At 39.8% G+C, this 13,940-nt stretch overlaps 1 pseudogene; it reads left to right on the forward strand.

The window, feature by feature from the left end:
• Positions 1–4,823: 4,823 nt before the first annotated feature.
• LOC127206785 (uncharacterized) lies at positions 4,824–4,920 on the forward strand (annotated as a pseudogene).
• Positions 4,921–13,940: the final 9,020 nt, after the last annotated feature.

Consider the following 13,940-nt stretch of genomic DNA (forward strand, 5'->3'; position numbering starts at 1 on the left):
ACAATGTGGCACCCGTTCACCCTGTGCTCTAGAAGCTGTTTCTCTTTGGAACACCAGTTGTCTGTGCCAACTATAGACAATGTGTGTGTGTGTGTGTGTGTGTGTGTGTGTGTGTGTGTGTGTGTGCTAGTAATTTCAAACTTTGCCCAAACTGCATTATTCTTAAGATCTATTTATTTCTTCTTTATCAATTATGCCTCACTATTTCAAGATTCTCTCACTTTAAACTCTTCCAGCCCAGCCTCCCTGTTTCCACGCATGTTGTATTTATTACATAAAGCAAAATAGATATCACAACCAAATATAATTAAAATCAAATCTGATAAAATGTTACATTCTTAATTTTAAAGTTAATTTATTCTTCCTAGGTAGACAGTAGACATACCTTCTATTTCTTTCCTATGACAATGGCATGAAAATGGGCAGAAAATAGTAATAATACTCAAGATCAAACAGGTCCAACATTTAGGTTAAAACTGAACATGGTTTTAGGCTGAATATGAGATAACTGTACTTTCTACATATTGGTCCAATCTGCTGAGACTGATGTGCCCAGAGTGGACAGTTCTTTAGAGATATCATGGATGGTCAGTTTTTCTTTGTGGATCATCAGATCATAGGCCTAGCAGTGAGGAAGTGCTAGGAATTATCAGCAAAATGCTAATATGAGAGAAAGACTCAGCACTGGGTCATGGAGCAATGTGGGCATCTGTGGAAGAAACGGGTCTTCCAGTTCAAGACTCAGTAGGCCTCGCATCCATCATCTCTGGCATGGCCAGAACTAGATAGTGGCTTCAGGTCTGATACCTATGGCTCAGTGTTACACCCTCATGGAAGTGATAACCATTCTTAACGCTTTCTGAGAACTTCATAGCCACGAAGCTAAGCCAGAGCCTCATGTCGACAATTTCAGTGAGTTCCCACAGCATTTCCCAAAGGTAACAACAATGTTTTCCTCCATTGCATGAATGGAAAACCAGAGATGAAAGAGGTTACACTTTTTTTTTTTGTCCACGGTCAGAGAGTGAGGAAATTGCACAGCTGGGATTATAACCCACTTGACCAATGCGTATCCATCTCTCATGACCACAAGCTCAAACTGCAAAGCAGAACCGGGACACAATCAGTATAGCAGGGGCTTCTAGTGGTAGATGGATGACAGATATACCTGGCCCAAGAACCCACAAGCCCAGGAGATGTTAATGATATATTTGATTTCTTCTCAAATTTTGAACAGCTGTGAGGTGTTTAGGATATTGAGTCCAGTAACAGTATATATAAATAACCCTAACTTGATCCCCTTTGATTTTATTTTTGGATGCCATCACTTTGTTCTTTCTTTATTTCAGCTAAGCCTCTACTGCATGTCCCCCAAGCAGCAGAATGATCCATTGCAGAAGCATATTTCATGCAAAGCTGACACCAGCTGCTCCACGGAGACCTTCAGGCTCCTGCCAGAGTGTAATTGGCACCCAGGAGCAAGCAGGCTCCAAATCACCAAAAAGCAAATGTGTTTAGCAATAAGTCTTTATCTCAGCATGAAAAAAAAAAGCAATAAATTGCGATGAGTCTGAGCAGCTAGTCTCTAAACACACACACAAAATTTATTATGCGAAGGCTTAGCTTATTGCCAAATGGGAAGACAATAGTGCTGTCATCTTAACAGCCTCCTATAACTTGGTTCTTTATATAAGCAAAAAAATGGAACTTTGTGGAGCTCGCATTGTGAGTATAAACATGTTTGAAGGAAATGGAGAACACCAAGGAAAAATGATCCATTATTTACCCTTTTCAAGCCTCCAAACATTCCACTGAATCATACTTTTTACATTGACCAAGGTTATGACACTGGCATATTTAGACACATAATTTATATCTTCTCAGTTAAAAAAAAATATATATATATATGAGCTTATACATGAGAGGCAGTGACAAAATAATATGTGGGACATGAAAGAAAAAGGGTCATATGCAGAGAGGGAGAGGGGCAGTTTGGGACAACGGGAAACAGGGAAGGTAATGGGGGTGAGAAGGAACCGGCAGGACAATGAAACATCATAACCAGAACTACTATTTGCATAATGAAAATCAATAAAAACAAAGAAAATAGGTATGACCATACTATCAAAGTTGCCTAAAGAGAGCCTTGGTTTCTATAAATGGCTTTGTGGGTCTTTACTCTCACTCAGAGAATCACAAACTGGACAAAAAATGAATCTGAAGATCAGTTCCCTCCACTGCTAGGCAGTGCTGTCTTGTGAGATGCTTTAGCTGCTCCCAGGAGGGAGGATGTTTCTTCAAACTAGTAGTCTATTTGGCTCATCTTTTCTATCTTAGACTCTTTAACAGAAATTTTGGCATATTCCCCTTAATCTTAGAATCATCAGGATATACTGTGACTCCTGAAGGTCATGTTATCTTTATCTTCCCAGTATTCTCATAAAATGGTCCATCAGCTGTCACTTACTTACACTCAAATGAACCTCAGCTGAAGCACTCCTCTCTAATTTTTTTGTTTCTTCTGAGATGCAGCCTCACCAAGCCCTGGTCTCCCTATAACTCATTAGTTAGTCTAAGTTGGCTTCAAACTCATCCTTATCCTCCTGCTTCTGTCTCCAGAGCACCAGGACTACAAGCTCAAGCCCCCTTTCCCTGATGGACTTTTATGTTGTAACAAAGAAAAATCTGCCTAATCAAATGTGTTATTTATGTCCAATAACATTCTAACTGAAATCTCATGCTTAAAAACTATTAAAAAAGAAAAAAAATATTTAACTCATTTATGTAATTTGTTACTCTACTAAAACCTTCAAAAATCTATACTCTAGTTCAGGGGCTTTCTTTAACAGTTACAATAAATAACACAGTATGTGTTATCTTGTCTTGCATATTATGTCAGACTAATCTCGGAGCCCTCCTGACATTTCCCCAGATGGAGTGTCTCCATGGGGGCACTGCCAGTTCCTATCTCAGCTGAGTCCCAAATCAGCAGCTCTCAGGCAGCTTCCATCTCACGCAGCAGAAAGTGTTGGCATCACCCTCAGCCTTCATTGGATACAGCAGAGTTTCCACTCAAAATGTTTTCCTCTGCTAGGAAGAAAAGCTCTGCGATGGCTTCTGGAGTTACTCAGAATGAGTTGCTGTTCCCAACTTGGCCTTGTTGTGGATGTACGTGAGGTGATTCGCTTCCAGACATTTGGATCTACTGGCTTACAATACAGTCTGACTGAAAAGTAGAGAGCCATAGTGATGGCTACCTCGTATCTCAGGCATCATGTGAGGCTTCTGATGTTGCCTCCATTTTAACATTCATTTTAAATCCGTGTTTTGTAATACAAGAACGAACGGAAAGAAAAATACAGAGATACTAATTTTGTATCCTTTAGGGCTGAACTCAAAATGGCAGGTCACACAAGAAGAGAAGCTCCAGAGCTGTCCACCGAGTGCCCTTCCTGGGCACAGGCTGCCCAGATGGCACAAATGGACCACACAATAAGAATCTGTTCACTTGAGGTTCAAAATACTATCATACATAGGAGTGAGGATGTAGCTCAGGGGTAAAATGATCACCTAGCATGTAAAGAAAAAAACCCCTTAGTTATATGGTAATTGAAATGATTAAAAAAAGAGAAATGGATTGACAAGATGAATGCTTGTTGTATGGCTGTTATTCCTAGATCCACTTAGTGACTATTGATAGCAAAATATACTCATTGAGAGCCAAAAAGAGATAAAAGAGAGAAAACTGAATCTAATAATTCTTTTGTTGATGAAACAAAGTGATTTATAGTAAAGCCACTTATGTGGCAGGTGTGGTGGCACTCACCTAACCTGTGCTCCGAGCAGCCCTTGGCGTGTGGTGTTGAGGCAGGAGGAGGACCACAAGTTGAGGCAAGCCTGAGCTACATAATGCATTCCAGACCCAACTGGAATTCATAACAACATGACAAATCAACAACAGGAAGAAAGAAAAAGGATAGATGAAGGAAAAGGAAGGTAAATAAAAGTAAAATCATATCTACAAGCCATTGAAGAGTAAGTAAAGATGGTCTTCAAATGAGTGTCAGAGAAGCTGTAAGTACACCAATAATAGCAAAAAGAAAGAAACCAAACCAAACCAAACCAATAAAAACCCCACCCTCAGCATCAACAAAAAAAGCCTCCACAATGCCCTGAGTCAAAGCAGATAGACTATATTTAAAATCAATGAAGTGAAATACCCTTATTTTTTATATTGAGTGAGGCATTTGCAGACAAAGGAAACAAAATTTAAGAACCACACAAAGAATATATCATCTTCAGAGCCTTGCTGAATTTTTGAATTTATATCATTTGCAATTTTCACAAAGGAGTCTGAGCCTAGGAGGAAGGAGTGAAGCAACTGTTAACAACAAGAAAGGCCTTGCTAGTCATGGGGAATTTGGTTTTTTGTTTGTTTGTTTGTTTTGACACATAGGTAACTAAACAAACATCAGTGGGATGTGACGACACACTGGTGTGGTGATGTAATGATACACAATTCTGCAGTTCCAAGTCACTGTCATATTTAAATACTAGGCAATGATCAAAAGCTTAATCATTCCAAGGTGCTTTTTATAACCAGGAAAAACAATTTGGTGATACAGGTAACAAAATCCACACTATGAACTTATGTGGAACCCCTCTATTCAAGTCGGTTCACTCTTCAACTGGTCATAAACTTGAGAGGGAATTGGAGGCATGGGAGGACTGAGAGAGAGAGAGAGAGAGAGAGAGAGAGAGAGAGAGAGAGAGAGAGGATGGAGTTATGTAAATATAATTATCAAGTAAGAAAATTTAAAAACAACTAATTAAAAATCTAAATACTAAAAGTGGAATGATCCAGAGAAGATTAGCATGGCCACTGATGATACAGGAATCTGTGAAGTGTTCCATAATTTTTTAATCAACTAAGCAAGGTGCATATGAGCTGACATATACTGAAGCAGAAAGCCACAGGGCCCACATAGGGCTTCGCGGGTTGGCAGTGTGTATATTACAGCTTTTAGCTTAGTATTTTTACGGGATTCCTGAATGTGATGAATGGGCCTCTGAATTTTATGCCTGCTCTTGGAACTCTTTTCCTTTCGTTGGGTTGCCCTGTGCAAATTTGGTGTGCTAGGTTTTTTTTTTTTTTTTTTCATCTTATTATATTTTATTTTGTCATCTTTGGTGGTTATCATTTAAAAGCCCCCCTTTTTTCTAACGAGATCTAGAGAGAAGGCAAAGTGGAGAGAAGCTGGAGAAATAGAAGGAGGGAAAAACTATAAGCATGATCTATTGAATGAGAAAGGAATATATTTTCAGTAAAAGGGAAAAAAGAAAAAGAAGAAGCTCTAAAAATAATTAAACTGCTGGGTTCACTTAATATTGCTTCTACGTATGTGTGTTTAGAAATGAAAACTAGGGTGTAGACAACCTATCAGGGGCTTGTCTCTGATTTAAAAAAAATCCCGAGTCTTCCCCTCTCAGGAGCTATTGACTATTTGTAGCTCTTTATTTAGGGGTGAGCCTCTTGAAAAATTTCCCATTCACGTTGGCATGTGGACTGACATTTGTCACCTTGTAGGCCTTGTTTAGACAACTCTGTTGTTGAGATCTCATGAGTTCATCTCTCTGTCGAGATCTCATCCTGTCCTGTCTAGTAGACACTGTCTCACAAGGGGTGTTCTGATCCTCAGGCGCTTATAATCTTTCCACCTTCTCTTCCTTGATTTCCCCTGCACTCCAGGTGTAGGACTTGTGTGGTAGATGTATCAGTTGCTGTATTTTATGTTCTACTTCATGCATGTTCAAGGGTGGATTTCACTTTAAAAACCAAAATCCCCTTGATTGGCCTGAATCTGGAGCCATTTCTCACTTAATAATAAAGAAATCATGCACGCACATCCCGGGGTTCATTTCTTCACTGCTGCTTTTTGTAGACAGGGCTGTGATCCTCCTGCCTTGTGACTGGGTGTTGGTGATGGATAACTATTAGCCATGCAGCCACTTTGACACTTTGCTGTGGTTATTTCAACGCCATGTGGCAGAACTGTCTCAAAAACCACCCCTTTATTCATCCCTGAGGACGGATTGCCCGTGGATCGGCCATGGGAGGCTTTTCCAGTGGGCACTTGGCACCAGCTGTGGCAGTCCTGGCTCTGGTTCTGAAGGGCATTCTGTGCCAGATGAAACTATTCCATCCGGCTCTTTGATCTGATCCCACTTGGTCAGCTGGGAAAGCAAACTTGCTCCCTCTCCACTCCTCTGCAGCTCCAGGTTGGCTGCTGGCCCTCGGCTGTGGTCTCTTCTCATGCCATGGGGTTCTACCTCTCCTCAGCTGCTCGGACTGACATGGGGCCTTAGCCTGGCACTCTCATTGGTCTATGTTTCCCAGGGCTTGCCCAACTGCAGTGGGTTTTGTTTCTCCACGATGTTGTTGAGTTGCTTCGCTCCTGGCAAGCTCCTGAATTCCCCAGCAAGCTAGAGGCGTAATCACATTTCAACTGCTGCTCTGATATGAGGCACCAAGTAAATAGAGTGAAAGGGCAGAAAGAGGTTCAGAGACAGAGAGCCACGGCCAACGTAGACTCCTCCAGGGGCTACGCAGTGAGAAGATGACAGGCCCCCTGAGGTTTGGATTTTAGGCTAACGTTTGGAGGGGGTGAGGAGATTTGTATGTGTGTTGGCAGTCAGGATGTGATTTCAGCTTGCAGTTAAAAGGGGCTGTTTGTAACTGTATGAAGGAGCTGCTGAAAGCCCCCCATAAGCAACATGTATTGCGACAAGAATATTAAAGCAGAAAAAGGATGAGAGAGGCAGGGTACGTGGAAGTCTTTCCCCAATCTTCCCCTAAAGGCAGCATCCCTTCTTTCTCACCTCAGCAGGACCCTACATGGTGGTGCAAATACAGCTTCACGCTACTGTCCAGGCTGGTGTATGCTGTATGGTCTTATGACTGTTTTAAAATATATAGCAAACCAAAGATCTCCATGCCGCATGTCTACTAAACAAGCAGAGCATCTCAAGCGGGACAAAAATTGCCCGTGAGTGAACTTGGAAATGAGGTTATCGAAGTGGATGGTTTCTATCCAACCATTTTCTTACTAGGAATTATCAGCATACCCCCCACACCCACACCTCCCACACATACATACACCCCACACACATGAGCATCTGTGCTTGTATTTACTTTTCAAAAACCATTAGCCATTTAAAGTCAGCAGGGAGCATATTGGAGAGAGTGGACTAATGAAAGGAAAATAAATAATTTTTTTCAAAATAAATAAAAAGATATTATTGAAAAGAGAAAGAACTCAAAATTTCACACTTGTTAAAAGAGTAATAATGAAAACACACACACACACACACACACACACACACACACACACCTGCATATATGTCAGTTTTCAAAGAAATAGACATAGCTTCCTAGATAGATATATGCCAATACAAGTCAAAACCAATGCTCATAACACTCCACTCGAAACTGTAGAAAAAGAACAATAGAGTAAGTCTAAAGAGAGCACAAAGCAGTTAGTGTACATAAAAGTGGAAATCGATAGTTAAAACAGAAAAATAGCTCTGTAGTTATTTTAGACTACTTGATTAATGTAAAAATAGTGAAAATGTTACATAAGATAATCCAAAAAAAGAGAATGAATTAGATAAAACATGAGATTAAAAAACAAAAAAAACACCACCAACACACACACCAACACACACACACACACACACACACACACACATTAAAAGAACCCAACTCAAAAAGTTTTAATAAGTTCTATTTTTCTGCCTCTCTGACAATAGATTTCAGAGCCTTGATTAAGAGAGAGGCTGAGAGAGGGCCCCTTCAAGTAGAGCGCTTTCTGCTTCTGCAGAGGGCCAGGTTGGTTCTTAGTACTCAAGTGGCAGCTCACAACAGGCAGTAACTTCAGTCTCAGGGGAGCTGATGCCCTCTTCTGGCTTCCCTGAGCACTGCATGCATGTGGGGCACACTATACATGCAGCCAAGTCACCCATACACAAAGATATAATAATAACAAAATATTTTAAATGGATAATAAAAATTTAACTTACCACAAATGACTCTGATGAAAGCTTAACCAAAACAATAACCATAAAAATTATTCTCCAACAGAGGAGCATCAGATATAGCTGGTTTCACAGAAAAACTTATCACACCTATAATAACTCAACAGTCCACTGTATTTAAACCATACACAGAATACACAGAAAAGAAAGAAATCCTCTAGTTTCATTGTCTGGATGTATTTATGTCATGATACTCCCAAACTGGCAATAGTTGTATTTAAAAAACTACATATAATCATAAACCTTGCCGACAGAATTAAATAATCATAAGTTATTATGATTAATGTGATGCTAATTAAAGTTTCTCTGTTATTTCCAAATAAGAGTAAACATGACAAGAATAACAGAGAAGGAAAGAATGCTTGTGTAAATAGAAGCTCAACTCACCATATTTGAGATTAATATATATCGATATCAGTATTAAAACCCAGGAGGTAACAGAGCTGTGTATGAATATTTAACATAACATAATGGCCAGCAACATCATTTGGAAATTGTTTTTGCCAGTGTCATACATGTAAACAATACGTTATGGTCATAGGCGTTACCCTTTACCTTCCCTCATCCTCTCCTTCTCCCTCTAACGCCCTTTTTCCTTCCCACCAGGTCACCTCCTTCTTTCATGTCTTTAATTTAAGCAAATCTTAGGCGGGTAGCCATCACTGTTGTGTGCTCATGATTGTCATGACCCTGTCATACCGAGGACATATTGTTTTAGGCGTTTCTCTTCATCTCTTTATGAGCTTTTCTTTACCTGTTCTGAGTTATCCTGTACATGTAGAGGGATTATAAAGGTCCTGCTTAGGGAATGAGGACTCAGTAGTCACAGATTTTCGTTATTTTCACCATTTAGGAAACTCCACGTTAACTCACACTCTCTGCAACAACGGCTTCTCAGATCAAGCACTAGTCCATTATAATGGACATACATGCTTAGCAAAGGCAGTTTGAGCACTTACCTGGCTCCAGGACTTCAGAACACATCCTCCCTTAGAGCCCGTGGCCTCCTGGCCCTAAGCTTTTGACCAAGTGTGCAGTACCTGCGCCCTCAAATCAGTCATGCCATCCATCTGTGGGCACATATTATTCAGCAGGCTATAATCATGGAATGCTGGCTTTACAACTTAATATGGCTATGGATGAATTTTCTTTCTCAGAAGACTTCACAGGTCCTTTTTTGCTATGAATGCTAGCCAGCAAGGTTTTTTTTGTTTTTGTTGTTGTTTTGTTTTTTGCTAGGCTCCCCCTAATTTCTGTGCCCTTGTATCCAAAGGGTGTGGTGTCTTCAGCAATGGGGTCTTAATATCTCATTCTGGCAGAAACCTAAGAACAACAGACAAGCCCTATCTTTACCAGTGAAAGAAATGGAAAAAAGTGAGGGAAGTTTTGGGGAGGTAGTCATCTAGGAAAAAAATAACATTAGTTTAGTTCCTTATGCTTCTCATAAAGCTAAACTCTGGAAGGGTCAGGGTCTAAACACAAATGTAAAAGCCCTGCAAGTGCTGAAAGAAAACTGAAGTGAATTCCTCTGTGTTCTGAGGGTGGGGAAATGTTCCTAACTCTGAAAATCAGGGAGCAATAAAAAATATTGAAAAATTTGACTTTATCAAAATCTGTGCAATGGACCTACAGGAATTACCATATATGCAACCAGCTTGGAACATATTTGCAACTTGTCTTAGAAACAAAAGGTTAGTATTTCTACTATAAAAAGATATTCTGGCAGCTTGAGAGATGATGCAGCAGCTAACAGTGGGTCCCAGTATAGACACTGAGCTCTTCACAACCACCTCTAACTCTATCTCTAGGAGATCCGATGCCTCTATTCATTATGGACTTTATGTCTTCATGTGTATATACCTCCCCCCACATACACAAAATTAAAAATGACAGAAATAAATTTTTTGTTTTAATGAAAGATAATATGAAAGTAGAAAGAAAGGAAAGAAAAGGAGTGAAATGCTGATTTCTCTAAGCCACATGTAAAGATGTGCAGGGACAGAGAAGAAATGCGACATGAGATATTTCTCCTCCTTTATTATCAAACATTCAATCTTTACACATTTCTGTTGGCAAGGGTGGCATTGGGGCAAAATGGCACAGTTAATATGGAGGAGACTGTGACAATGCTTAGCTAAGTTACTGTTGATTTGGGTTTATAGTCTGGATTCCTTGACGATGGGTAGTATCATACAAGTGTGAGCAAAGAAACACTTTCCTCCTCAAGTCACTTTTAGTGGGAAGGTTTATCACTGCAATAGAAAAGCAAACTTGAGTACCTACCCCCTGGGAAAAATTTCATTTTATAAGTATAAAAGCCTGTGGCTGGGGAGGTCATAAGCCCCAAAGAGAAACTAACTGCTACTGTTTTTAAATAGAGGTAGTGTACCTGTAAAACATTTGTGCTTATACTCAGGAATCACTATGATTTTGGCCCCAATCTGTCATAGAAGGAAACTCCCTTTTGTAAATGATGATGTGCCTCAGAGATGCAGCTACTGGTAAGATTCCTGAGAGTGAGTGAGTGACAGTTTCTGTACCATAGTGACATAATACTCAGCTTTATATCGCCCTTCCAAGGCTCAAGGAGAATCATAGAAGAGGGAGAAACGTGAGTAGGAGGAAAATGTGCAATGCCACATAACAATATTTTCCCTAGGGGTGAAATATTCCATTCTGGAAGGAGACTCTTAAAATGTTAACAACTCACAAATCTCATTAAATCCCTGAAACTTACCAGATTTACAAGGCTTTCCATCCACAGGCTTAAATAAGCTGTAAGGACTGATGAAGAGAGGAGACTCTCCAATCTGTTGAGCTGCCTACAAGTTGTGCCAAGTGCTTAAGGCCTGTAGCTTTTATAAGTTGTTAACCATGTGAGAGTGATTTTTTCTTTTTCTTTTTTGTTATATAGCTACCTTTGAGTCACCTATGCTTCTATAAGTACCACTTCCCCTATGCTCCTGTAAGTAACCCCCGTAACTTGACTGGTTTAGGAACTTGGACTTCAATAGAATCATTATTTTGATGTATTGTCAGTGCCCTATCTGGGGTGAATAAATATTTCTCATGTTTCAACAAGAAAAGTCATGCACCAACATTATGTCATTAGTCATGAGGGTTAATTGGGTTATTTTAAACATGTAGGACCACAAAGGATGAAAAAAACAAAATCATTTTTCATAATTGCTCATCAAGTCCATTGCTCAAATATTAGCAACATTTGTTACTGTTGTTTGTATTTCTTGAGGCAGGGTCTAATGTGGCCCAGGGTAGCCTTTAACATTCTGTGTAGCTGAGAATGACGTAGAACTTCTGATCCACGTGTCTCCACATCCCAAGTTTTGGGGTTGCAGATGTGTGCCACTATCAGAGACTCAGGAGAAGATCTTGGAAGAAAGCCACTGGGTCTTACGTTTATTTGAAATCTTTCCACAGGGTGCAGCAAAAGCCTTCTACTTCATGCAAGGTAAATTAATATTTGGCACTTCAGAAGAATGGATTTCAAGGTCCTCTTGGGAGACCGACGAACTCTGCTTTTAAATATTTCTGGGTTGAATGGAAGAATGGATGCACATTACAAGATCCACTGAGATTTCTCAGCCAGGTGGTTCTTCACATCAGGTCTCTGTGAGAAGCAGCCTCTGCTTTCCTGTGCTAATAACTAGGAAATATGGAAGCTGGGGAGAATTTTCTTATAACCATATCCATATGAGATACGAGTAAAACACAGCAAGGATGTTAGAATGAAACATAATTGGAGTGATGAGAAGCCATTTCACGATGTTAAGGCTTAATCATGACATCACAAAAAGAAAAAAATCTTTCTTGAATCTCTTATACATCCCTTGAAACAATGATAGAACAACTATAAATCAGGAAAAGCTTGAGTACAGTCTTCTTCAGCCCCCTTCCTTCTTAGATTATGAAAGAGAGATCTGAGAAAGCCAAGATCTGTTTTCATGCCCAAACAGTTAATTAATTAATGGTCTAGTTCTTCTTTAAACATCTTCCCCCCACCTAAATCAGAACCTGACCCCATTTATTAAAATGACAGTTTCAGTCTGAGGTCTTCCAGGACCTCTACGGCTTTCCTCCTTATATAGTCTATATGCAGTGAATCTGTGTTAAAAACATTCTTGGGGGATTGCAGAGAGTCTCTTGGGAATTTTCGCTGTTTTATTCTTCTCCATTCCCAATAAACTAGGCCACAGAATCAACAACTCATTATAATGTTACAGCTTGTGCTTTTGCTCTTCCTTGAGACCAGAGCCTCCTGAAACCCAGCTCTTCACTGAGGCATGCAGCAAGCTCTCTGATGTCCCCTTGCAGGCAAGAAGTCCAGGAATAACTGGAGTGCTGAACCTTCTCAGACATGTCACCTTTAATCAGTTACAACAGTCACTTAGCCCCCACTTCCGATACTGTGAACCATATGTCCTTTCATCCAGTATCTGCAATCTTTTTGAATTTTAAGTTTCTTCCTTTCTTGATGAAGACAACAGCTGTTTGCTTAGTTTGAAGAGAAAAATACCAAGTGTAAATCAAAACAGAGTATAATTTTTGGAATGGTGGAGGGGAGACCTGTTGATATACAGATTTCTTTCTTTTCTTTTTCTTTCTTTCTTTTTTTTTTCTCTTTACTATCATGAGGAGTACTTTCCTTGGGACACTGAAAAATCATCTCGTAAAAGAAGCAGCTAACATTTTTGCAGTGTAATCCATGTACTCACAAACATCATATAATTTAAATTAATAGCATGGTTACTGAGCAGAAAATCGGGGTCTAAGTTATCTAGATGCGCATGGTAAAAACTTCCTTTATCACAAAATCTTGCATTTGATTTTTGTTTAGCAGACAAGGCTGTACTAAATTGATTAGGGAAGGTTTACTTTTGTATTTCTTACGATGCAATTAACAGATTAAAGTGTTCCACGTGTTAATGGGGAAACCGAGGTTTCAAAATTCCCCTCTTTAAAGTCCCTAGTGTTTGTGCAGGAAATCAAGGGAAGACCATCAAGCTAAGTATTGTCAGAGTGCACACCAGAGAAAGAATGCTAGACATGGGACATCAAAGCTGGAGCTGGTAAAATTAAGATACTCACTAGAAGGCGATACACTTAGTTTTCCTTTTCATAAAAGGAAGGCTTTGGCCATTGCTTAATAGTTTGTGTAAATGTTTTCTTTTATGCTTTGAGTCTGTTATTGCATTTGCACTTTGTGGACAGCTCATATTTTGGGCTTAGCTTATGAGCTCTTTTCAATTAGTTCTGTTGGGAAGAGGCTTTCCAAAATAACTTATGGAAAGGGTTAAATAATGAGCTGTCCTCAGATTTTTTTATATCAATGATTAGACTCAAAGACCCTTAGCAGAAAAAGATGGCTGTGGCATCAGTCTGTCAAGCGAGGGGGGCAGGAAAGGCAAGTTCTACTTTAGCCACAAGAAGAAATCCCTTGTCCTTTTGACTGACCCAGACTCCCCATTGCAGACTACGTAGCCCGAGGAGTTTTGCTTTTAATTTCCAAAGGGAATTTCCTCAGCATTCCAACATACTGCAGAAATAGCAGAAAGCCCCACAGTTGCCCATCATCATGCATATTTCATGTAAAAATCACCTGAGATGCTTCATTGCAATTTTTTTTTTCAGGAACACTTTCCAAGAAGAGAAAAGAAAAACCTTTTAGTTCTTTTACTTTTAAAGTTTTGATGAGGAATATGAAGGAATGTGCTCAAAATGACCTAAGAGTTCCTTAAAACAGCAGGCAGAGGCTTCTGAGCTTCCCTCTACTTTTCATCTGGGGGGAGGGGCATGCAGCTACTACCCTGTGCACAAGTTCCGTACTC

This window comes from Acomys russatus, chromosome 23, assembly GCF_903995435.1.
Source record: "Acomys russatus chromosome 23, mAcoRus1.1, whole genome shotgun sequence".
Classification (NCBI taxonomy): domain Eukaryota; kingdom Metazoa; phylum Chordata; class Mammalia; order Rodentia; family Muridae; genus Acomys; species Acomys russatus.